Source organism: Clinocottus analis, unplaced genomic scaffold (assembly GCF_023055335.1).
Source record: "Clinocottus analis isolate CAN_PGR_092001 unplaced genomic scaffold, fCliAna1.0.p SCAF_5, whole genome shotgun sequence".
In the NCBI taxonomy this organism is placed as follows: Eukaryota; Metazoa; Chordata; class Actinopteri; order Perciformes; family Cottidae; genus Clinocottus; species Clinocottus analis.
In genome coordinates this window covers 4,528,645-4,556,432 of record NW_027176207.1, presented here as the reverse complement: position 1 = coordinate 4,556,432, position 27,788 = coordinate 4,528,645, and the positions used below count along the sequence as shown (strand labels likewise).

Sequence of the window (27,788 nt, the reverse complement as noted above, 5' to 3'; positions counted from 1 at the left end):
CTCACTGGATTCCTTCTTCAGCTTTCAGCTGTAACTGGTGGTCTTCAGGTAAATAAATACATACTTCATTGACAAATATAATACATATAATCAGCAAACTAAATAAATGAATACTTCTGATTTCAAATGAAATATGGACACATATTTCATCCGACTAACATTTTGCCAACCATCATTCTCAGCGTGTGCGTCACTCAAAGCTTTTGAGGCTCGGTGGAGTCTTCCTCTCCTCTTCCTCTTCCTCTCCCACCCACCTCTTCTTCACTTCCCTGGAGTGAAGACGACCGCATATCCAACAGGAAGCTGAATGGAACCAGCGTGTGTTTCACGGTTTGACTGAGTGAGAGACGAAGAGAGAGGCGGATGTTTCTGATGAGAGGAACCGACCGGGGTTTTCCCCAAACGCTGTCTTGCAATATATATATATATATATATATATATATATATATATATATATATATATATATATATATATATATTCTGAAGTAAAATCAGGATTAGGAGTAGTACTATACATAATAGTAAAAACTATTAGTGTATTCAAATGTTTACTTTCGGCTGAGGAGTGAAAGAGGCAAAAACATCCTCTCAAGATAGAGCTCTCAGTTCTAATATGATTCTGGATAGTTTCATGAATAAAAATGCATCATTTTTAATTGTTTTATTCTGAGTCAAATGTCCAGTAACATTTCTCGTGTAAATGGAGTACTAAGATCTCCTCTGAAAGAGAAGTACACAATAAGGAGTGTACTAATGAGTTGCCTATTTCCTCAGTGCTTCTGGGCCTTTAGTAACTTATTTTATGCAACAATGAGTGTGAATACTTTTCATATCTAAACCTCATGATACATCGTTATCCCTTTGTGGCCCTCTTAGCTGCACGGGGCCCCAGGCCCCCGAGCATGAACACTGGTGTCTCTTCACTGAACCGTGTTTGTGTACGCAGGTTATTTGGACTTCATAATGGGAGGAACACGCTCAGTGGATTGTGTGTGTTCCTGCTTAACATCAGAGTAGTTCCTGTCACATACATGACCTCCCTCGCTCAGCGCCGGGTGTCCGAGTCCGCCGCCGGGTTCTAATCTGTTCACAACGCCGGCGCTCTGAAGCTTTCCTCCTCTCACGGCTGCGACTGTTCATTCGTGTGGTTTTAAAGCCTCGGCAGCAGCTCACCTGCCCATCGGCCGTCATCCAGGAGTGAACGCCCCCTCATGGCTGCTTGAAGTCAAACTTATATCGTTTATTACCCTCCTGGCCTGAGATGACGTCCTCTTTCAGCACTAGTACTCATTTCTTGTTCTGGATGTTCACATTTCGGCAGGATGATCTGCATTCTACGGTCGGTAGCTCCGGATGCTAAAACAGCACAAAGTTTTGACCACAAAATATATGGACGAGTGTACAAAAAGATGAAGAAACATAAACATGATTTAATCTTCTAATCATCTTTTGAATTCTTGTGACGTTTTCATTTGCTCTGTGAAGGAGCAGACGGACCTCTGATGTAATATTCTAATGTGCAAACTTCATCATAAACACATCCATTCACTATTGTATCATTTAAATGCATGTCAGTAGTTTCTCTATGTGTTTCTGTAATGTGTACAAATACTTCTCTATTACACATTTGACATACAACTCAACACCAAATACTGGGAAAGAGCTATTCACAATATTCATATTCATGTATTTACATGATTTCCCCATTAATATACATCACGTTGGACTCGCTTATTATTCATGATGTTAATTAAACTTGAAAACGGTGACCCGACACTTGACTTCATCTTCGATGTGAGGAACGTCTCCTGGAGGTTTCCTGTCCTCGACTTCCTGTGAAGGAACCCCAAGAAGAGCAGGAGAACAGGTGCAGGTACCACATGAGGACGGAGGGAACCTTCATGTTTATTCCAGAGACAACGGGTCCAGACGACAATAGGATCATATGTTCTGTTGTGTTTTAAGTTCCTTTTTAAAGGTTGACCAATTTCTCGCTGCATTTAAAGGATTTACACTTGAATTGTAATTACTGTTTATTTTAAAGGTCATCTCAAGGCCTCTGTTGTACGATTTAGTGTTGTAATAATACACATAAATAAAACATTGATATTTATTTATTCATTTGCTCCATTTTAGACAGCGATGTTTAAACAGAGCCTGATGTTGCTCCCGGGCCGTTCCACACCGGTACCACGTCCTTCCCTCAACAGATGAGAAGCAGAGCGTCTTGGAGAGACGGCGAAATGTTGGCGCACATAACAAAAGCTATAGAATGCCCGACAACAGCTTTTACAATACAATTAGTCACGGCTAACCAGAACGCATGTAATCCAGTTAGAACAAGCTATTTGCCCAGAAGGACTTTTATTTTGAAAATGCACTTTGCAGATGAAATCCCTGCAATGTCGTCACACAACCCCCCCCCCCCTCGATTAGATGGGACTGAAGAAGGGATCCCGCTCCACGGCAGGATTCTGCGGCTGGTGCATGATGGGAGCTGCAGTGTGGTCGGGGGGCTGCTTCCCGGACCGCAGGGTTAATGTGTACGTACTGGGAGGCGAGGGAGGAGCGGCTCCACGTTTGCTTTTGTTTGTTTTTTACCTTTTTTTTTCTCAAGCATTCCGTGTCGGAAAATTAGGATGCCGCCTCTGTTGTCAGAGCCGCGGAGCTGTCTGCCACTTCCCAGCAGCCCTCGGGCCGGTGACAGGGAGATGGATGATATCTGCAGCATGGCCCGCACCCCAACACACACACACACACACACACACACACGCACACACATGCACAGAGTGTATGAGTATTTGTCTAAAACGGCCCTCTTTGTTACCAACACCTACACATTAAGGTGAAAACGGGGAAATGGAAACTGCAGGATTCCTCCATTGTTTGCTGACACGGAACAAAACAATAAATGTTGAAATAACCAAACGCAGAACATATTCAACTGAAAGATTTATTGAAAAGCAGATGTTATGACATCTACAATTATTACTGTTTCTGCTTGGACATAAAATACTAGAAACTAACATTTTGTCAATTAAAATTGCATTTAGAAAAAGTCAAATACAGGATATTTTATTAACACACATATATATGTGTATATATATATATATACACATATATATATACACATATATATATATATGTACATATACATATATACATATACATACACATATATATATATATATATATATACACACATATATACATATATATATATATATACACATATACATATATATATATAAATATATATATATATATATATATATATATACACATATACATATATATATAAATATATATATATATATATATATATATACACATATACATATATATATATATATATACACACATATACATATATATATATATATATATATATATATATACATATATATATATATATATATACATACATATATACATATATATGTATATATATATATATACATATATATATATATATATATATATTTATACAGACATTTATGACTGCAACACCTCATAAATCAGCACAAAGTGATATTTAAAAGAATAATAATACAAATAAAATACAACCAGATCAAATATGTGTTCCCGCAGTGTTAAGTGTATACGACTCCCTCCTCCTCCTCCTCTGTTGAGGTACCGCTCCCTTTCTCTCCCCCGTCTCCCGTCTCCTCTCATTGTCCTTACCTGCTATCCCGCTCTCCTCCACGCTGCCGAGGCTCCTGCAGTCCAGACTGAATCTAGTGGCCGTGTCACCTGAGCAACCGCCGCCGCATACTAATGAGGAGCCGAAGTGTGTGTGTGTGTGTGTGTGTGTGGGGTTGACTCTGCTCTGCCCCCACCTTTCATCTTCCTCTTCCTCTTCATCATTCTGGAAGAACAGAGACAGAATCGGGGAGAAGGACGGTAGAAAAACAAGGAGAGGAGATGGGACAAATAAGGCCAGAGGAGGGGAGGGGGGCAGTGAAGGAGAAGGAGGCCCGGTAGGGAGCGGGGGGGCGTTAAGGGGAAACATCCATCACCGTCTTAAGTGACTGCAGTGGGACGGAGCCGAGTATAAAGGTCGTCTGGTCTCTTTCTGTGCACAGTGGGCACCTGGGCCGAGCGGAGCAGCCTCCAAACGGCTAATTAGCGGGCGCAAGCCGCCCGTTACGCCGCTTTTTACTGACTCACTCCGCTGCTGCGAGGTACGCGAGCACAACCGGGTACGCCCAAAACACACACACACACCCACACACACACACGCACACACACACACTCCTGTCTGCCGACAAAAGGCCTCACACAGAAGAAGACGAGACGGTAAAGGCTTTACCTGGAACAGCTGAGTGACTTGTCTTCAGAAGGAGAGGGAGACATTTGTCAGGCTCCTAAACCAGAAGAGATAATAACAGCAGTGTGAGAGCGGACTGGAGGGATAACAGGAAGTAACCCTCAGGAAACCAGCGCGGCGGGATTTATCTCGGAAACATCCCGTCTTTAAGTGGCGGCATATCAAAGAGCGGGCCGACAAAGCGCTCTGTGATGCCCCACCTGCCGGGGGGCTGAGCGGATGCACTCGAGGACACACTGGGAATGTGTGGTCAAGGGCCCCGTTTGAGGGGCACAAAGAAAACGCAGCAGTATGTGACCAGGCCAGCTCAACACGTGTGTCCACCGGGAGAAGTTTCCCTTCTTCCCTTCTATGTTTTTTTTTTTTTTTACAAAACAACTGACTGCGGCGCTAATGCAGCGCCGGCGTCCGAGAGTCACGGAGAGGCTCAGAGTGTAAACGTCTGCAGGCGTTACAGCGGCCGAGGGGTTAAAGCTGCGGCCTGCGGCGAGGCCGGCCGGGTCACAATCAAGTCCCGGCCGCTGGACGCCGACCTGCCAGACGGGGCTGAATTATCCCGGCCGGTCACAGTTCAATAACTCCATCAAGCTGCTCGCCAGATACCAGGTTTCCCTGGCAACGCCCCCGAAGTGAATCGCAGATCAGAGAGAGAGGGAGATAAGAGGATGAGGACTGAAAGGAGAGCGGGGGGGGGGGGGTGCACCCTTAAATACTGTGGACATGTCGACAGTACAAACACACATGTGCAACGGGGGAGCGTTCCATTCGGCTGTGCAGAGACCCTCGGCGCTTTCGCTGTTTGCTTCTCAATCATCGGCCCGGCTGCTTCCAGACTCCGAGGCCGCGCCGCCGCCGAGACCCGAGTCTCAGCGCCGCATGACTGTCCTTTGTGATGGACAACCCCCCCCCCCCCCCCCCTCCCCGCCACACACACACACACACACACACACACACACACACACACACTCAGCATCCCTCCTTCACCTCCCACAGCACTTACTGTAATCTGGAGAAAAAAAAAGAAAAAGTTAATGGGGTTTATCTCTCATCCCCGTCGCCCAGAGAATAACAGACAAACTTTATTTTACTCGATGCTCGGGGATAATTACATCACAAGTGGCACTACAATTTATATCCTCGATTGAATTAGAAACAAGATTGAATTAGCTTTAGTGCAGACTTTAGAGGAGGGGGGGGGTAAAACTGTGCCTGCATGTTTTTTGCTTGTGTGCGCGATGTCATCGGCACAGTGTGTGTGTGTGTGTGTGTGTGTGTGTGTGTTGAGGTGACTGTCTGGCCTCCTGCCGCAGTGTCTGGAAACTCAGACGCTCCCCCCTCCACACTGCTCATACCTGACTACCTGAGGGCCCCCCCCCCCCCCCCACCCTGCTGCGGTAAGAGATCCACTGAACGCTAAGCTGCTTCAGCACAAACAACACGACCTGTCGACGCAACACGCCAAAATAAACACAAAAAGAAGAAAACAAGCCCTCCAAATCACGAAATGCATCTGATTTCCATGTCAGCCCCGAATCCGGATGCGGGCGGGGGATGAACGTTAATCTGTCCCCTTATTACTTTTATCGGGGAGCGGCGTGGCGGCGCGGCGCGCTACATGACCACCTCTGAACAATGGAGCGTAATCTCTCGCACACACCGGGTCCGTCAGCTGGAGCCTTTTATCTACACCTATTCAACGTCACAATCCGTGTCTTTCCCGCAGGGGAAGAGGAGGACGAGCGGAGCGGAGGAAGAGCACGGGGAAACGCTGCTCGTTCGGGACGTTTAGTGACCGCGGCGTATCGCACCATGTTCAGATTATTAAATACTGAGAAACTTCACGGAATGAGGCAAAAGCTGCAATTTTTCTGCTTCAGTTTAGAATTCTCTTTGAAATGTCTCCCTATTCATTGGCACCAATTCATCCTTTTAATTTTCATAAAATAATCAGACGGGCTGTGTGTAAACACGGCGCATAAACGATGCGACTGAAGGACGTAAACAGCTCGCACCCTGCTGCTGAGTAATGTGACCTTGACAGACATTTCCTGGTTTTCTGTGACTGCAAAAATCAAAAAGGACTTGGAAAAAAAAACGAGCATTTCCACGAAAACACAAAAGGCGACCGGCACTGCTCTCATCTGGGAACGAGCCCGCTCTCATGTCGCATATGTTCACGTTTAATACGCCCATTCATAGCCGCATGACATTAATGAAAATTTTTAAAAAGCAGGTGCCTAATCCTGCATTTGTAATGAGAATAGTATCCGTCGACCCTCGGCATCCACATTCTCCTCAAAGGGTCAAAGATGCTAAAGGAAATTAATTTGCCTTTTTTTTGGAAATTTTGTATAAGTCAATATAATTGCAGCTTTAACAGAAACCGCTTGCAGGGTTTTTATCCCCCGTTGTGTCTGATGCAGCGTCGACGGCAAGAAAGAGATCAATTAAGGAGAGGCTTATTGAGAACCAGTTTGACTTTGAACAAACTTTGTATTCCCCGTTCAGCAGAGTTACTAAACTAGCCGGGAGCCCGTTTTTTTTACGGGGTGATATTTATTGGATCCTTGGCGGATTGCTCTGAGCATGCTGCTTTGTTACTGTTGGGGAGGAGGAGGAGGAAGAGGAGGAGGAGGAGGAGGATTTCATCAGTGGGCTCGGGTGTTGCCAGACTTTTGCTGCGTGTCAGACAGACCCTAATAAAACTGTCTGGCTGTTTGTGGGCACCAGCTCGGCTCTGGCTGCGCTGCGTCTGACTGCTCAGCACTTGTCGCACCGAGCCGGAGCTGCTTGGTATTCATGGGGCACGGCGCTCCTTCAGCTGTTGCTGGGGGGCTCCGTGGCACCGGCACAGACTGATTAGTTGGCATCGGCATTGTTCGGCGTGAAACCAAACGGGGCGCCGGGGAAAAAAAGAAGAAGAAGAAGAAGAAGAAGAAAAAAAACATAATTAGGGAGCGAGGGCAGACGAGGAGAGAGATGGAGAGCAGAGTATTAGAGAGAAAATCAATTGTTTTGAACTGCATTCCTAATATAGGTAATTTAACAGAAATTAGGTTTTCAGAAAGGCGCGCTGCCTTGGGAAAAAGGGAAAGTTAAAAAAAAAATCAGGTCAAGCTGTAGCGGTGGAAGAATCCCACCTTTGAATGCATAAAGGAAAAGAGCATCGTTTGCTCCGGCGGGCCTTGTTCACCCTGCTTACACCTTCTCGTCGTGTCGCTCAGAGAGCAGAGCGACACTTTCACCGTTCTGCTCTCCATCTCGTCGTTCTCCACCAGCCCGCCTCGTCTCGCTGAATCACGACGTCGGTCTGAGTCGTCCTCCCGTTTAAATATTGATTGATTCGGTTGTGTGACACCTCATGACGACGGCACATTTCAATAGAAATGATCAAATTAGGAAAGCGGGGGGGAAATTCCTGTGGAACTGATTAAACAATTTAAAAGTCTGCTCATTGATTTTCATTCAACACGCGGAGATTTCAGCAGTCAGCACTTTCTGCCCTCCGTCGTTCCCTTTGAATAAAATGTAGATCTTTAACTCGTAACCATGATGCATCTGGATTTATTCAAACTCATTGTGATCATTTCTATATTTTTTTGAAAGCTGCATATTTGGCTTTCGTACCAAAGGGTTCTATAGATTGTAAATTACAATGTAGAAAACTTTTTTTTTTTTTACATTCTGATATGATATGAATTATATAATCTATAATAGTATTACATAATATCCCACTTTCTTATGGTTGGTTGAGAAATGTGAAAAAGGACGTGTGTAAAAAAAAAAGCAGAAAAAAAGGAGAGAAAAAAAGCAGAAAAAAAGGATTATGGATTTAGCTGCTGTGGAGGGATTAAGTTAGCGAAAGCAAAAGTGTACGATCTGTGCGTGAGACTTTTTAGAACGTGGAACCAGCAGCTGCAGATGAGGCGTCGGTCTCCGGCGGCTCCTGTCGCGTCTGAACGAAGCCGGAGAGCGAACGCAGGACGAGGATCAGATATGTGGGCTCTGCGATATGGAGCTGTGGTGCTGACGGGCTAATCTGTCTGGGGCGTGGTGCTGTTTGGACGGGCTGCCGTCCCGCCATTCCTAATCACGTCACTCCAACGGTATTCAAACAAAGGCGTCCACGACGTCGGCCCTCGCCGCCGCCGCGCGTTTTCGCTTTCATGGCGATGACGACGGCGAGATCACGAGAGCTCTTCCTTGATTTTTGAAATAAATAAATAAATATCAAAAACTGCGGTAATACCAAACACGCCCCACACACAACCATCAGTTTAAAAACCTGCAAACGCTCTGTTTTGACGCTCGGCGACGTTCCTTTCCATGTTTCAACTCACTCTCCCGTCCTCCGCCGTCGTCCCCTACGCCGCGTACAAGTCTAGCGGGTAATCAGTTGATGCTTCGTTCCGACTCCACCCTCAGGAACGTTTTCGGTAGGAAGTCGATTGTGCCGTCCGCCCGCGTCCCAAGAGCCTAACCCGTGATATTTTATCAAGAGAGCTCACAAGTTAGGGTCTCAGGGAGCAGGTGAAGTACGACAGAGTCTACTGAGGAAACCGCAGCCGGCTGCAGAGTGGCAGCGACACCTTTCCCTCTCTCTCTCCCTCTCTCTCTCTCTCTCTCTTTCTCGCTCTCATACACACACACACACACACACACACACACACGCACACACTGTCCCTTCATCAACCACTGCAACTTGAAAGTACCCTTTTTTTTTCCAGAAGGCACAATGTCTCAGTAATATATGAGACATGGGCTGCAATAAAAATAAAAAAACAGTCTGTCCTGGACAGAGAAAAAGGGTTTTCGGGTTCCTCCACTGCAGATGACTTATTTTGTTGGGAAGGTTCAGCACAAAGACACGCAGAGGTAGAAACATTCTTACAGCTGACACACTGAAAATCACAGGAGCACAACGGAGACCGGAGATGAAAAAAAAGGCAGACAAAGAGGTCAGATGTGGCCGACAAATTTGTTCAGACTCAAATGATCTTCATCGCAGCGCCCGGACAGAAGCAGGAGCAGCGGCTGAGACGGACGCACGAGCCCGCACTGTGCTAACTAGCCTTTGTGCGGGGAGAGGAAAAGCCCCCCAGCCAAGCAGCCGGGGCTCGCCTCTTTGTCCTGAAGCGCTCCGGCTGATCATCAGTCTACATTTGTCCCTGCTGGACCCAGACCCAGGCTGCACTGACCGGCTGGACGCAGAGCGCCACCGAGCAGGATCAGCCTCTGGCTTTCCACCACAGGGGGCGAACGCCGACCGCTCAGATATGGAAATATATATATATATATATATATATATATATATATATATATATATATATATATATATATATATATATATATATATATATATATATATATAAACACAGTTAAAAACTCCACGCTGACTGCAACACCCTCGACGCCGGACCCCTACCGCCTACCCGCCGAACTCTGCCGCCACGGCGGCGAGCTTGGCACGCAATAAGTTGACGGAGGCAACGAGCATGAAAAAGGCTTTCATCAAACAAACAAAAAAAGGAAAAAGCTCGCGGCACGGTTACAACCGAGGAACACAAACACGGAATGCCGTATGAAGACAAACTGCGATGAATATGAACAAAGTGATGTTGGAAACATTCCCATGCCGTTTTTGCCTGTCATGTACCTAAACACACCACTGACTGCCCCCCCCCCCCTCCCTCCCTCCTCCCCTTCAACCTCCCCCTTATCCTGCCACCCACCTCACAACTCCTCCCCCTCAGACTAGAAGAAGAAAAAAAAAGAAAATTGGATAGATGTCTCTGACTGTCTCCTTCTCTCTGGGGAACGCCAGGCAAAGTGGAGGCTTCCGGAAACGAATTCTCCGCGCCGCCTCGACGCGTTGCCTCGCACGCCAGCTCCTCTGTCTGCCCACCGACTACGCCTTTTGTTTTCCGCTCTCCGAGCTGAGGATGAGGAAGAGCAGAGGGAAGAAAGGGCAGCGGTGGTAGGGAGGAGGAGGGGGGGGGGTGAAAGAAAGAGATGGAGGGGGTGTATGGGGGGGAGGGGGTGAAGCCGAGGTGTCCGCGGGAGGCTGCAGCCAGACGCAGGTCAGTGAGGTGGGACGCCTCTTCTCTTCCCTCCCTCCCCCCTCCAGCACAGAGCATTGCTCCATCCCGGCGCTTGCATTGTCAACTCCATCTCAGCATCTTAACCCCCCGCTGCCGCTGCCACCACCACTCCTCCTCCTCCTCCAGACACCAGGACACATCAGCCACGTCGTGACACTGTCATCTACCCCCCTCCTCCCTTCCCCTTATTTTTCTCCACAGGTCCAACGCCATCGCAAAAGATGAAGAAACAAAAGCCAAAAAAATCATCTGCTTCCTCCAGCCGCCGCATCCCCCCCACACACACTTTTGACCCATCTAACAGCCCCCCACGCCCTCCGCTGCCGCTCCAGCATCTTCTGCCCTCTACCACTATCTCCACCCTCCCACCCGTCCCTCCCTCCCCAGGTCTGTACCTGCCTGCTCGTCTCGCGTGTCTGTTACTCCCCGTATGCAGCTGCTTGCCCAAAGTGAGATACTGCAGCAGGAGTCTGCAGCGACAGCCCTCGCTCTTTCTCTCCCTCTCTCTCTCTCTCTCTCTCACACACACACCCTCCATCCAGCCTTTGCTGGTGAACACGTTCCTCTCTGTGCTGATCAATTTCTTCTCTTTTCCTGCGGCGCGCGCACACACACACACACACACACACACACACACACACACACACACACACACACACACACACACACACACACACACACACGCGCACACACACGCGCGCGCTGCAGCGGACTGCTTGGCCATGGAGGAGGATGCACTATAGCGCTCCCACCGTCTTGTAACATGAAATCAGCTTTTACAAACACAGACACTAATCAACAGATAAAGGCTGCGATACCAACACATACACACACTCACACACACACACACACATTCAGCAAACTGGCAGCACACGCAGAGTCAACAGCAAACAAACTAACACGCCGAAGACACAAAAAAACAAAAACAAGACAGAGATACCCAACGCAGCTTGAATGGAAAAGCAGGACTGAACACACACAAACTGTCACGCAGACAGCGATGTGGCCGCTGACAGTCACTGTCACAACATGGTGACCGAGGCTGGAAGGCGGCAGCATGAGGCACGCGACAATCCTGCGTCTGACGGGAAGGTGGCAGCTGGTTTTCTGTCAGAGAAATTCCCCGACCCCTCAACTCACATTGTCTGTTTGTTCAGAATAGTTTTTTTTTATTATTAGCTCCAAATTTGCAGACGTACGTATGCCTAAAGTGTCTTCTTAACTATCTCACACACACACACTCACACACTCACTCTCTCACACACACACACACACACACACACACACACACACACACACACACACACACACACACACACACACACACACACACACACACACACACACACACACACACACAATACTTCTACCCACAGCTATTAAATATAATATGCAAAAGATCCTGCAGGGTCACAAATAACAAAAGGATAAAAATGGGTTATTATCAGCAGCAATTTACTTTTCAGGGAAACATTTTCTTTTCTTGTCGACTAAACGTTCTTTCGATGAACATCTGAAGCAGGAATACCACTTTAGGTATTACCAAGTGCTCCACTAATGGACACAACTCTTCTCAGAGACGGCAAATGTGCTCGGTGTTTGTATTTTTTTTTTGTCGCGTGCAATAAGTTATACAGTTAAACTGGCTGCAGAAAATAAAAGACAATGTAAATCGGTCTGAATGAGATCTGCCCTTGACAGCTTGTTCTAATCTCAGAGTTTAATCACCCTCAACACCCCGGATAGATTAGGGTTATGACCCTGTGTGACACGGAGGGGGCAGGGAGGGAGATCTGCAAATGTTATCATTGATTGATTGTGCTTTTTAATTCAACTGGAAAACAGCAGCTTTTTTTTTCTCCTTTTAAACTCAACGCAGAAAAGCCTGAATTGGAAAATGTCCTTTTGGTAAACGAGCCTGCACCTTCCTCCATCACGGCGAGCTACAGCAGCGGGGCGAGCCCGCCGCCGCCGCCGAGCTGTAGAGACGAATCCTGCAGCCAATGTCAAAACCGTGGCCAGGTTGAAGTCTATGGGGGATGGTGGGTCTTCGCAGATTGGCTCGCTGATGGCGGCGGTGACGCAGAGACGGGAGACGGAGGAGGGAGGGGGGGGGGTTGGGAATTTGCTGTATGCTGAAGCCAGCGGGGCCAGCAGGCGGCCATATAGGTGATCAATCAGCTCCATTACAGCCGTGTCACTGCAGAGTCTGGAGCTGTCGCCGCATCCCGCCCATCACCCCTCCACACACACACACACACACACACAGACACACACACAGACACATTACCAGTCTAGACTGGAAATGGAAGCCGTTGGCGTGATGAAATTGGCCCACGAGAGCAAATGACGCACAATAGTTGCGGTTTGGTACCGACGACACATTTTCACAGCGACGCGGGGCGTTTTATCGTTGTGGGGGTTTTGCATCGATCGGAGACCCACGTCGCTCTGAGTTGGAGCGCTCTCTAATTTGCTCGCTTTGCATTGTACCAAGACAGAGCGTTCCAAAGCAACCCCTCCCCGGAAAAAATAGGACCGGCTCCGTTGCGAATAGTAAGCGACCCCGCACGACGAGGAGCGAGACGCTATGCGACGGGACACTTGCGGTTTGTCGAAAATATCTCCACGCGGCCCCGGAGATGCGTATCTGTGCCACGGATGCCAGCCAGGCAGGTATCTAAAGAATGGACTTATCTCAGTCCGGGAAAGCAGCACCAGAATGGGAACACGGAGAAGTAGGAGGGGTGGAGGAGGACAGCGGAGGAGGGGGGAGGGGCAGGCAGGATAGATGTGATGCACAAGCGCCTCGCCAGCCAGCCAGCCAGCGGGACATTAATGACGATCATGTCTTGTCACACTAGCTGTCGGGCCAGTCAGCAGATCCTGCCCTTGTCCCTGCCCTTCTCCGATCAATGCCATTGATCTGTCCCAAGGGTCAAGGGGCAAGAGCGTATCAATAGGGGGAGAGTGGCTGATGCAGCAGGCGGAGCGGGGCTGACTCCAGACAGATCAATGACACCCCCCCATCGTCTGCCATCGCTGTGTTATGATTATTCATTTGCCATTAACCCGAGCACATTAAGGGAATACGTTTCCTCGGGAAGAAATAGCGCTCGGGGCTGCTCGCTTTTATAGGGTGGTGAGATTTTTATGAGTTGGTGGAGGCGAAGCGCCGGCCCGGCTCAAACCGACTGCGTTTCCGACCTCAGACGATTTGTTACTAAGGTCCCCACCCGACGGTGACGTCAAGAGCGGGGCGGCCAATCGGGGCTCGCGCAGCGGTTGCAGACGCATGAGGCGATTGGTCAGTTTCACAAGTGCCTGAGTGTCACTCCCTGTGATGGATTTGAATGGTTTTCGAACACTCGAGGGAGAGAAAGTATCAGAAAGTATATCACCCTCCAGCGCCAGAGTCAATCCCTGTGTGTATGTATATTTATGCTTTCCCAGATCTCTAAAGTGAAAGAGGCACAAGCGTAATCTGCAATGTGTACACAACGTGTACTGGATCTTTTGGGCACTGTGTGATGTTGCTTTTCTATCTCGAGGAGATTTATCATCAGCCGCAGCTCTGAATCTTTCATTGAAGGAATTAATTAGCAGCTTTGTGTTTTTAAGAAAAGCGTTCAAAACAAGAGCGTGATGAAATGCGGCATATGTGATCTGTGCAGTAGATACTATCTTGGCTGCATGCAGGTCCACTGCTCTTGTTGTTTCTCGTTGAGTCATCGACACGCTTTGCATTTGGACTCCACCAAATTCAATAATGTCAATCTTTATGTTATTCGTCCCTCAAGTCAGCTGAAGGACCTCGAGACTTCTGCACAACCGACTTCTAATAGGGGCTGTCACAGCAGTGGAGGCCGAACCTGAACCGCCCCCCATCTAATCCCATAATTTATTTGTTCAACCATCCCATAAATGAAGGCCCAGCTGGAACCAATGACTTTTAGCCGCGCTGCCGTGGGCAGCTGGACGGGGAGCGCTGAGGCAGCGTGATTCTCAGCGGCTGGACGCTTTCCCCGACACATCTGGAGGAGCGATTGGAGTCCGGAGGTGAGGATGGATGAGAAAATCACAGTTCCTAAAATAAACCTGAGCGATCCACATGTTGGCTCTGTTTAATTTGTAAGAGCTGGGGAGGAGGGCGGACTCTTTGTTTTAGCAAAAGATAAAACAATTATCTGTTTCTGATCAAATAAAGCATTTGCCCTTAGTTTTTCAATTAAAAGCGCATGATATTCCCTCCGCGTCGCCGTCCGCTTGTCAGCAGACTACTTTTCATGCGAGCGGGTCGGAGCTCGGGCGACGTGGGCCCTGGAGATGTCGGGTTGAATGAGCAGGCGTGAGCTTCCTGACGCCGGGGTTAGAAAACCGGAGATAAAAGGGGTTCTTGGGTTTCCAGGGATTTATCAGGATCGTATTCCCTCACAGAAACTCGTTTGATGACAATAGACTCGGTTAGCGATGCGAGGCTGAGCAGGATCACCCAGCCTCAATAGAGGTGTTAGTATCACTCCCGATTTCACGACTCATGATCTAAAAATAGCTGCTTCCAATTAATCCCATTTGATATGCCCTGGCAGGAAACAAATACGGGATTTTCCAGGGTAATGTGCCCGAGACGGTTTCAGGAAGCTCACCTTTGTAAACACAAAAAAACGACAAAGACTGGTCTGTGCGTTTCAAGGGACATATAAAAGAAAAGGTCACTTCTTCAGAGCTTGTGCTCATACATGTGGGTATCTGGAGTGTCTAGCAACCCACAAACTATGAAAAAAGACGAGCCATTTACTTTGTCAAAGCAGCTTTTTACAAAATGGGGCTTAAAGAGACAGGCACTTACATTAGAGCAGGAAAACATGGTCTCGTAGAAACCCAAAACAAACGTATGAAACTGAAGATGAGCATAATATGTCTCTTTTAAGTCAGTCACTACTATTGTCACAAATACACTACAGTACCTCCCTTTAGCCAAAGAGAAGAGCAAACAGCCTTTAGAGATTATTGTAAATGATTACACCCTTGATTTAAAATCTGAAAGTGCAACACATCTGGCTTGGTATGAGCTCGGTTCAGTGGAAACTCTGAGCATCAAACACCATGAAAGAAAAACGATGCAATCTCACCCACTCCAAACCAAAGAGCTAATTAGATAAATGACAAAGGTTGCAGAGAGGCCGTCCACTCAGGCCTGGTCCTAAACACAGCAAAAGGAGTGTCATCCATCAAACTGAAGAAAAAAAACACTGTCACAATGATAAAGAACAAGAGCAGAAATTGCAAAAACGCAAGTTGCGCAAGCTGCATTTCTAATCAAGCTGTCTCGAAAAGTAACAAACTGTGGTAAGTCTTGAGCCGACGTGCCGGGCCATTTTTCTCCTGCGTGGAGTCATTTTACAAGCGGTGGCTGAGTGCCAGACAGAGATGAAGTCAGACGCATTCAGCCCGGTGGACAAGTCTACAGTAAACAGAGACTTCAGTGTCACCGCGGCCAGCTTCAACCTGAAACTAGACCTCATGTCACAAACGCTTATTGTATAGAGCCCTCGGAAGATATATCACAAGGCCCATAGACCACGCATAAACATTCAGCTTTTCCCACGCTGGAAAACCTGGAATATTACTGAGGACTGCTGAGGCAGCTAGTGGCAAACAGCTTGACATATTTTAGATATGATAATTAAAGCTCCAAAATCCCTGAGAAATGAAGCTAACCTGAGTCAGTTGCCGTAGAAAATATTCAAATGTAATGAGCGAACAGCAGTGCTGTAAAACCACGGGGCATGGCACTAACCAGGAGCGAATCTGTTAAACACAGCGAGTCAGATTTATTGTGATTATTATATTTCATACTTTGTTTTTGTAATCGAACCATCTGTGCATCATAATGTCTGGCGCGCAGCTCCCACAGGACCGACGCCGCGGCCCACGCGCTGACTAAACGGGCTGAGGGCCGGCGAAGACGGAGCAACAGTTTGAAGAGCGAAGCCGTCGCCGTGTGAAATAGGTTCCGCCGCGAAATTACAACTCCGTGAGGGAAATGGCAATTTCCAAATAAAAAATTAGAACAGAGTCAGACTGCTCATGTCTTTGCTCTGTGTGTTTTGCAGTTAAAGGGACTAAAGGGACGCCATAATGCATTCAATGCAGTGCGGTTACTCAGGCTGACCACAATGCATTATGTATAAAAATACAGCCTCAGTCAAGCTAACGCTAATTGAAGGTTTTGAGCCGCAGCGGGCAGGCTGACCACGGCTAAAGGTCAGGCATGAAATGGTTGGCAAAGGTTACATCATTGCACAAGAAGCGTTATAAAATGCAACGCTACTGAGGAGGTCCATACTGCACTAGAAGTGTTCTCTGTACAGACTGATGTCATACGTGTACTCCAAGGAAAGCTAGAAGGTTGTACAGTTAACTCCCAGGGTGTAATTCTAAACCATACAACCTACTACCTCAACCCGGATGCACACATTTTCAACTTTGGTTTCCGCTTCTCTACTCATTAAATGGAGCATATTAAGCACCATTAGCCCAAATGACTCTTTGCTTTTTCTTGTGTAACACAAAGGTTTAAGTTTAAAGCCGGGATGGGTAATCTTCCAAAAAGTTTTTCGTTATACTTGTTGAAATTCTCTTTAAGTCCAGGCAGAAATTAACTAAATAAATACATAAATGGCATATCGGTGGCTGTCGCAGACCTGCCTACTACCTACCTACCTACCTGTCTGTCTGTCTGTCTAACTGATCGCACTCTGCTCGCTCACTCATTGTGCATCACGAGAATCCTTCCCAAGCTGCTAGTTTGACAGGTGTGAGTACTAACAGCCGCCATGTTGGGGGCGTGGCTTTGGAGGGAGGCCTGAAGGGACAGTCTGTCAGTGCTGCAGACTTGGCAACACTGGGCCGGATAACTTTTTAAATCGAGAGTACTTTTGCGGGTTTCTCAACTGTGTGACCTACTAAAGCCCTTAAAAGGCGACGTTCACACCACAATGACAAAGACCCACAGAAGCGAGCTTGTGCTGTCAGATTTGTCACAAGATCGGATCTACGGGTTTGTGCCAAATGGTTATGGCCAAAGTACCAAAGTAACTGGAAATGCAGCATAGAGTGTGAGCACTGTGGGTTCTCAAATTGTGAGGACTATATAAGTGAGTGTGTACGACGTGTCCGGATGGTAGAAAGCGTCAATCACACAACAGGACTTGACCTCGAAACGTCTTTGCCTCTTGTACTGAGCGCTGACAGTGAGTGGAAGAGAGGAGCAGGAGAGTTCAGTTCCGCTGGCATTCAGAGAAACTGCAGCATGACATGAAAGTTCGTTAAGCAGACAAACTCACCCTTCATGGAAGTGTCTCGCTCGGTGAAGTAGAGGAAGGGGGGGTTCGCTGCCGGGGTCTATTTTGAGTTCTTCCCCTTTAGAAAACAGAAAGAATAAAAGTGTTTTAGTGCTGTATGAAAGACTAGCAACTATCAGTACACTGCAAAGAAACCATTGGGTCGTGTGATGGTAAGGAAGAAAAAAAAAAAAGTATTATGTGACAAATCCTGGCAGTAACGGTTCTGACAACCCCAGATCCACACAAACATTGAAAAACACAAACGACTGTACAGTCTTAGGGTGCTGCGCCTCGAGTTTTGGGAGCGTCACACGCCTCGGCAGTTCCCAGATATGAAATTCACGGTCCGTGATAATAACGACCACAACTCTTGTTGTGCAGTGCTTTTCCCCCAAAACTGGCCCGCCGAATTGCCAGAGCAGTCAGAGCTGGCCAGCAGCGATGTGGCTGTGGCGAGAGGTTGGCTCAGCTTGGTCAAGACCGCAGAGAGCAGAGAGGGATGCCAGAGTAATGAAGCATGCCACGGTCAGCTACCATTAACTGTGCCAGTGCCAGAGAGCCTGCAAACAGCGGAATATTCCTACGGCCGCAGTGCGACAAAGGAAAGTCTGAAGTGAGAAAAAAAAAAACGCCACTTACCCAGATTTCTACTACCCTGTCTGATTTATTGTGTCTATGTCTGGTAGTGGAGCAGCGAGCAGCGAGCGCCGCAAACCCTCTGTTTTTGTTGGCGTTGTCGTTGTTTTATTCTCGGTAATGAGAGGATTGATGAAAAGACCGAGGGGGTACCTTCTTAAAAACTGAGCTCACTCGACAATGCTCGTTCAGTTTTCGGGCGACACTCCGGCCGCCATTTTCTCCAAAAACCAACAAGGCGAAGACAGAGAAGAAAAAGACTGGATGAAAACGATTCGCTGGCATTATTATTCAAAGTTTCCCCCCTTTTATCCCTCCCTTCCTCCCTCTCCCTTCCTCTCTCTCTCTCTCTCTCTCTCTCTCTCTGGCACCATCACAAAACCTTGGCTGGAAAGATCACATGATTTCCTACCAGAAAGCCACAGCATTCCCACTAAGTATTCTGCTGACATTGTGAAGACATCTTTTGTCCAAATCAAAACCTTAGCCCGGGCTGCCCCCTCCCGAAATCTGGCTGTGAAGGGCTGTGTTAGGAGTCATGGCAACCTCTACCTGGCAGGCTGCCCAGCACCCCGAGGTGGGTGTGGTGGGGGGGAGTAGGGGCTAATATGGTGTCGAGCAGGAATGCGCGGTGCCTTCCAAAGTCAACTCTGTGGGCGTGCCGGTTGCTTGAGATTTCAGCTCAGACGCCAGCACATTTTTTTGACAGAGTCAACAAAAAAGACTGGATGCGGGGCGAACTAATGAGCAACCGCTTCTCCTGATCCCAATACTTAAATAAAGTTGACACGCGAAAAAAAAGGAAAGAAAAAAGAAGACGTGATTCAGCCAAACCCACGTGAGCCGATTAGATTTGAGTAGATCGTAGGGATTGTACATTTAAATCGCTCCTCGGCGAGTGAATTCCTTTTGAAGTAGACGAGCTGCTGCGTGCTCCTGCAGTTTAGCCGGAGCAGTCGCCGACACAAGGTGGTTTGTTACAATAACGCATAATGTCACGGGCATGTGGCTCAATAATGAGCCAGGTACCCGCCGTGACCCTCTCTCTTTCTCACTCAATTTGACACACAAACTGTTGCGCATCTGCCGAATTCTGGCCATGAACAAACTAGGACATGCTTGTGATCGGAGCACCCGAGCTAACGTAAGGGCTGTATCATATTTGTTTTACGAAAAAACATTGTTTAGTTTTCTTCCTACGTTTCACGAGCCTCGCGTCTAAAAAGTGTACAAATGTCTTTGGCCACATGTACACAAATCAGAACTTTTGTTTCTGCAGTATAATGATAGCATGAAGATACATCAAGCACTTCCATCAGCCGATGTTGTTGACAACAAATGTGTGCCAGCATGAGCAGAGTCAATTCTCTTTTCCATTGTGGTGCAAGAAGAACTGGTCAAACATCGTTAATACGACTTGGTGGTTGGATTGTTTGTTGTTTTCATGCACGAGAGGCACAACAAAGCGTGTGGACGCTGCTTATTATCACGCTGGGGCGACTGAGGCTCAGTGGTTAGCATGCCCGTCTTTCAATCAAAGGATCGGTGGTTTCGAAAACCGGCTCCGCTAGTCCACATCGATGTGTCCTTGAGCAAGACTCTTAACCCTCATTGCTCCCCGTTGCTGTGCCTACGGTGTATAGAGGAAAAATGTAAGTCGCTTTGGATAAAGGTGTCAGCTAAAAGAAATGTAATGCAATGTTATCATGTGCAGTCGACACCTCTCTGCTGCTAACACGAGCGCTCTGCACCTCTCCAACGGTATTGACTTGGAGGAAGCGGCCTGGACTCGTCGTTGATGAGCCATCTTTGTCACAATCCACGGTTGGCACATCGGTTTATTGAATACATGAGAACGGTGCTATGGCTGGCTGAGAGGATAGTGATTAACCAGCATAGCCTATCTATACTCCATGTAACACCACAGCATATGATAGAAAGACACATCCTCATTGCCTGAAGACACAACTTGTCATTACAATCGCATTGTTACAATAGATCTATCAACAAAATGGCCACGCGGCCCTCTGAGCTCATCTGCTCCAGCCTCCAATTCAAAACAATAAGAAGCGGACTCACAGTTCCAGAACATCCTCCTACTGAGGGGGTCATTTCATATCCTGAGAGGCAGGAGGCCAGGGTCAAAGTTCAAATGAGAACGGGGATGGGTGGGTAAAGCACCTCCCCTGGGGACGGGATATACCATTGCACACCAGACAGGGGCGGAAAAATCTGATGGAGTTCTTAATCTGGTAGATGTGAAAAATCTATAGTCAAAGGGGGAGGGGAGCACACATCAGATGTACACAAATATGAAGAAAGAAAACACAGTGGTGGCTTCTAAATAACAGCTTGGTAAAGCTAAACTTAGCCTCTTTAATATGAATACTTTCTTGTCATAGCTGCTTAAACTGTCACTACAGTACACAAGACAGATCACCTGTGACATGATCAGGTTCTTCTTGTGCTCCTGAAGGAAAACAGCCAATCAGAGGCGAGGAGAACGCAGATGTCCAATCTCCGAATTTCAATAGAACTGATCGCAATTAGGCAGCGCTGATCAAATAGGAATCAAGATTATGTTCAATTGCCTATTTCTCGATTTCAAAGTTTGTGATTTTTTCCAAACGTGACAATAGTTCTTTTTGTTGAATTACTGCCTATAGCTTTAATATACCCTGATAACAACATACGTCTGGGTAGCAGCAGAAAATATATTGGACAATATAAACTAAATCTGACTTAAAATGTGCTCATGGTGAAACGAAACACCAAAGCTGAGGTAATGTATTCGTTTAGTCCCTTCACAGGCGCCCGTTGTAAATGAAAATAGATATGTATATATTTGCATTAATGAGGACTAGTTTATTTGACACTGGTGATTTTTAAGAGTCTAAAACGTTGCACATTTTGTTATCTTCACCAAAGCTCTGCACGCTGGCAGCCAAAAGTCTGAAGGAGGATCATTTGTGCTATTTTACTCTCCACAGACATGCCAGAGACACGGCGCTATTTTTGGCTCAAAGCTCGTATCTCCATTAATTTAATGACGCCTCGAGCCGCGACGGGAAAACAGTCAACAAGTTAACGCAGACAGAAGGGTATTCGGTCTAATGAGAGACAAACCAAGCCGGCCATTTCCCAGTGTTTGAGTATGTGGTTTGACTGGAAGGATAGAATAACATAATACAAAAGAGACATTCTGCAAGACTATTCTTTTGGATAAGCTTGTTTCCTGAGTTATTTAGCATATTGGACACACACACACACACACACCGCAGCATATTGGACGGACGCACACACACACACACCGCAGAATGTGACTGGCAATGAAAGAGGGAGCTGAGGCTGCACACTGAATCGACTCGGTTCCCCCTGTGAGAGGCCTATCCTTACGTGCCCTGATCTGGCCCCTTTTCCTCAGTGTTCAGCCACGAGCACGAAGGAAAAAATGAATTCCTTCAGTACCGGAACAAATAGGATATGTCAACATGAACAGGTAGGTGCCAAAAAAATAAGTAGTCAGGAGACCGAGAAGTGTTGCATGAGATGGGTTTTGTTTGAGCCATTAATATTCATTCTGCAAATCCACTCGCGATGCACACCGAGCATCTTTGTGGAAACAGCTCAGTGAAACACTGAAACACCAGAGCGACGCTTTGGTTCTTTCTGCCGAGCGTATTACAAAATCAGAGTGAAGCGGCCCAGCATTCAGGCTTGTAGTTGATGCCCGCAAATACTGACCAACTGGTTTGAGATGACAGAAATGCTGCTTTGTGGTGTTGCTTGAAAAAGCGAACAGAGGTTGTTTTTTTGCCGTGCAGCCAGCCGGGACCGAAGGCTTTGCCCGACCCACCTGTCTGTTGATCCTGCTGCCTAGCACCAGACTAAACACTGAGACTTTTCGCCGAGCCTCATTGGCCGCAGCTGACTGAACGGCAGCCAATCGGCGCGTCCGGGGAGGGACGGGCTGAGGAATCAGACATGAGCGTGGTGAGGCAGAGGAAGGAGGTTGTGCGCAGACAACCAAACCTCGCGCAAACTCCAAACGCACAGGCGAGACAACAGAGAGAAAAAAAAAAATCATCATAAAACATGCGGGAGTTGCTCGTCATTTTCTATCGCTGAGCACCAACAGGGACGCTGCACCCAGACGCTTTGGAGACGTCTGCTTCTGCTCGGGGAAGGGAATGTTGATGCACAACAATAACCCAGTTAAAGGGGCATCTGAATTGATAAGCCGGCTCCAGACGGAGGCAGCTATCAGACCGTGCGCCGCTAAGAGGGGATCAATACCTAATGAATTCCAAACAGCGGAGTTTCAGAAACATAAATGTGTCCTACACATGAGCGCATGAAGGAACCCCTACGGATCGATGAATATGACATTACACGCAGCCGGAGGAATGCATCTTCTTAATTGACCTGAGCATTTTCAAATGAATGCAAACGACAGCTAAAATGGATCGGGACGGGACGGTGCGGCACCTTCGCCCCGGGGAGAGCTTCCGTGTTTGTGCGCCGGCCTCGCCTCGTGACCCGTGGCCTTGTGTTTTTAATTACCGCCGTCTCCCATCAGGCGGCTCGGCCATACGGCAAAGACAATGGAGAAATGAAAGGCTCCGTTTGGCATTTACATAGTGATGGAATTAGCGCTTTGCAGAGATAAGGTTGGCTTTGTGCTCAAATCAAACGTATTACACAGCCGCTGTACAGAGACAGAGGAACACAGGCATATCTTTCATGGCTGGAAAGGAAACCTTTCTGGTTCAGAGTACGAGAAAATATTTATTTCGAGAAAACAAAAAGTGATAGATATCAGCGGGGTACTTCACCAGTTGCTGACATTAAGATTTATAATGCAAGTTTTCTACAAATGTTATGTTTAAATATTCAAATGAGGCAGTATTTAATGGTAGTTTTGGTGAATTTAGGAGTCATCAATAGATGCAAAGAGACAAAGTAGAAAAAGAAACCCCTGAATGTTTTCTTTTCACTAGTCTGATAGAAGCTAAAAAGAGCAAAATCTCTGAATGGACCAGTACATGAAGAACAGTGTTGTCCCTCGTGTCTCCCCTTAAGAACACTGAGTACTTAGCTGCATGATTCGGTTCTTAGAAGTCGGTCGTTGGTGTTTTAAGGCACTTTAATATCATAATTTGTGTTGTGACACCAGACTTCACTATACAATAGCATTCAAAGAGACAGAGGAGCTCCTCTGATCATCACATGCTCTTGTGAGTAAGTATGGAGGTGCAGGGTTTTCATAGGAACACTGGTGGTAGGTCACGCTGTGTGCCATCAGAGGAGATGCTTGTGGAGATCCCTGACAGGCTTTAATCATTCAAACATTTAATCTGCAGGCTGAAACAGAGACGTGTATTACTGCTATTAGTGCATACTAGATGTACAACACAATAATACAGCAGGAGAGGAGGAACAGCAGGTGAGAGCAAACTGAAGGAGCTCAAAACAACAGCTCATTCAAAGCCTCCATTAAAAATAGAATTTATTTTAGTTTCTCTCTCAAAGTGTGCACTGAAATACAAAATGATTCATAATGAATGAATCTGGTTCATCTCTAAAGGTTATTTGAGGGAACTAATTCCTGTTGCCATGAAACTTCCCTTGATAATTACTGGCATTAAGACTTTCTAGTAGTAGTTTTCTGTCATTTCACATTTAAATATGCAGATGAGGCATTATCTTATTAAAATGTGCTTATTTTCATACATTTAATGTTGTTGACATTAGAGTCAAACATTTTTACAGAGAGGATTTGGTTGTATCTTTGTATCACTCCATGAATCTGAAAAGAATAATAATAATAAAATGTATGAATCAGGCTATGAAAAATATATATGAACAAACAATTTGTTTGTTTATATATAAAAAACATTATCAACCTGGAAAAACCTTGAGCATGTAGATACGCATAAGAAAACAGCCTTTTAAAAATAGTTTTTTTAAATAATACATTTACATGAGAATGAATAATTAACTAACAGATGAACATAAAATGTCCCCAGTTGATCACTGACATTAAGGCAATTATTTTTTGAAATACAAGTTTTCTAAAATATGTTTAAATATACAAATGAGTCATTATCTAATTATTACATTACAATAGAAACCTGTGGTGAATTTAATAGGAATCTACAAATAGACAAAGTAGTAAACTAAACACCTAATAAATGTGTTTTTTGCATGTTTTCTTTCCCCCAGCCTGAAAGAAGAAGACGTTTTAGCCTGCAGTGTCTGGCCTGAAAGAATCAGCACACTATTTATCCCTCACATCCGTAACGGGCCTCACAAAAGGACGGTTTCCTGCTTCCGTCTGCCATGAGATCGTAGCGACAGGTGATGCACATTTCGGAGACAGCCTCTCTGGGAGGAGCGGGTCGTAATCGACTACATTAAGGGGGGGCTCATCGTCGAGGAGGCAGGCAGTTATCATAATGATACCTTTTTCTCTGCACGTCCTCTCCAAAACGCTTTCCCAAAAAGATAATCCCTCTGTGCGCAACCTCTCATTATCAAAGCAATCGGCTGACAATGGGAAGAAGAACACTGGAAATTACTTGAATTAGCGTAGCACTATGGGAAGAATGATTGCCGATTCCAGACTTTAATTGGGCTCTTGCAAAACAATCAGACACAATTAGGAGGCACCAGTCAATAAGCTAAAACTCATAAGCAAGAGGAGATGAATTAATATTTGACGATTTTTAAACAGCTATTCAAGCTTGAATGCCTTCTTGCTCCCAGTCGGGCGACTGGAATGAGGAGCGTGTCCGCGGCTCTGTTTGCGGCTCATTAAGCAGGTGAGTCGCAGGTAAGTCAGCAGGTGAATCGGCGTGCCGATGAAAGCCAGCGTTAGCTTGTAATTGACTTCCTAAACACCGTCTGAGCACATGCTTGGAATCCTGAGGACGTCCACAGGGCCACGCCGCAGATTTTACAAAGGATTTTAAAAAAAACTATGAAATGGAACTGTCTGGCGTTAAGTGAAACCCGGTGAGATCGTCAGACGTGTTAATAAACACGACTATCCGTTGATTTGACAGCTGGAATAGTTTTTTTAAAAAGGGCTAACGTTACAAATTGTCCTTTAACATTTAGTCAACACGAGACTAATGAAGAACACATACAACTCAAAGCCCGTCTCCGACACAACGACGTTACAAAACTGCCTTCATTAAATTCCGAGTGAAACAGTTTTTCTCCCATTTAAGGTCGCGGCTTCAAACACAAAACAAAAAAACGAGTAAAACTTTACGGTTTGGCTTTAAATAAGTATGATAGTTGTGTTATTTAAGGGAAGGTTCACTTTGGGTTTCACAGCGGTCTCCTGTGTTTGCTTGACCCACCCATCAACCACGACCTCGGCTTTCAGAAGACTTCCACTGACTATTAAACGTATGTATGTCAAAAACAAATGTTACCTGCAGGAAATTCTGTTTCTTTGTATGGGAATGTCATTTTTGGGACACCGGGCTGCACAACTTGCCAAAGAGGAAATCAAACGTGGCAGTAGAAGTGATAATCTATAATCTATCAGTATATAAACTATGCAGCTAGACAAAACAAGGAGCTTGGAACTGCAGTTATGATGTTATTTTATCTGGTTATTTAGATTCATGCTGTTGTTGCTGAGAGGGTAGAACCCACATTCATTCTGGCTAATGGGAAAAGAAGAAGTGTATTATTTCCATGCACAGAAAGGGAAGTGGAAGTAGAAGATGTGTCTTCTTCCACATATTATCTAGCTTTTTTTTTGATTGTGCACTGTCCAAATATTTGGATATATTGAATGTTGATGCCGTGGCAACTATATCCTTGAAACGTTCATCCCGACAACACACCTTTGAATTTGATGAAATGCCTTGGTTTTGAATAACAACAGCCCATTTGGATTTCATAAATAACTCAATTCATCAATCTATTTCTCACAACACCGAAAAAGGGGAACTAATCAACGCAACGCAGACAAAAGCAATGCTGCAAATATGAGTTGAGCACTGCATTGTGGTCAGGATTTATTCTGCGAGGCCTCTCTGACCTGCAGCACCCAACCAGACCCACTGTTTGATACTTCTATTGATGGCTCAGGACTTACAGCATGAAATCACATGCAGCTGGTCACCACAATAAAACAAGGCATCTGTCCAAAGTTCATGTCCGTCCATCCAGTACTGTGAAAGCATTTGTCTTAAACAACAGCGTGACGTATCCTCACGTGGCCTCGAGGTGTGTGAGATGCACTCCGGCTGAAAACATGTGGCTGCTCTCGGCCTTACAGCAGAGTGCACGTCAGTCAGTCAGCAGCCATCGGGACGGGATGGAGCGTGCGTGCGTGTGTGTGTGTGTGTGTGTGTGTGTGTATGTAGGAGGAGGGGGGGATTAGGAGGCAGCGTGGCGTTTCCACTGGGGTCTCCCCTGCTGGGCTACATGGTCCCAGCTCCCTTTGTCTGCTGTTAACCCGTTAAATCCCGTGGAAGGAGCCATTCACAAATGTGTCACACACCCCGGGGGTGCATTTTGTGTGGAATAATGATCTTAAAGGGGTTACACAGCACTGCCACTGACTCCAAGCCCCCCCAAACACACACACACACACACACACACACACACACACACACACACACACACACACACACATTCATTAGTTTCCTGGGGAGTTTGCGGTTTTAACTATTGCCAACTCTTGTCTTAATTTCTCGTCCAACACCTTGAAGTGAGGTACTTCAGGAGGACGTCCCGGTGTGGTCCGTCCACACCGACATAGCTGGTGTTAACACACACTTAATAAGGATATGGATGTTTGCATTTTATATGAGGATGTTATGCCTCTTATGACTCCCTGGATGCTCACTGGTGTGCTGTATTTTAGCGATAAAAAAGCAGGAGGCCCCTCTACATCCTGACTGAGTGAGAGAGAGAGCGACACAGAGCGGGTGCATGCGGGGAAAGGCTGCGGGTACGCTCAGAGAAAGTGTAATTACACCGCAGTAATGCCCTGCGTGATTAATGACGTGGGCCTCTGAAACCGAACCATCGGCCAATGGCAAATTACCGCTGTAAAAATAAACCACGACGTGAGCGGGTCAGCGAGGCCAGAGCACAAAATGTCTCCGAGTGTGTATTTATATATGGTGGATGTGTGTGTGTGTGTGAGCGGGAGGAACCAGCTCCAGTGACCCAATTAGAGTCCGTCTACTGACAGCGCTCTGTCTGTGGCTCTAAAAAAAAGAAGAATTGTTTAAATGTAGTTTGCGTTTTTGCCTTGATGAGTTCAAGGAGTTGGAGCATCGCGTCGGTTCGAGTGCTAAGCTAGCAACCCCTTCAGAGCTGAGAGAGGAGGAGAAGAAA

The 27,788-nt window shown here is 46.4% G+C and overlaps 1 long non-coding RNA gene across 1 annotated transcript in view; it reads right to left on the bottom strand.

Moving 5' to 3' along the window:
• Positions 1-3,514: 3,514 nt before the first annotated feature.
• LOC137802817 (uncharacterized) overlaps positions 3,515-27,788 on the bottom strand; it is a 43,999-nt gene continuing 19,725 nt past the window's right edge. The window contains exons 2-3 of the long non-coding RNA XR_011079999.1: positions 17,781-17,856; positions 3,515-4,367 (exon numbers count right to left, since the gene is read on the bottom strand). This is a non-coding gene — a long non-coding RNA (uncharacterized lncRNA). The remainder of the gene's footprint in view (positions 4,368-17,780; positions 17,857-27,788) is intronic.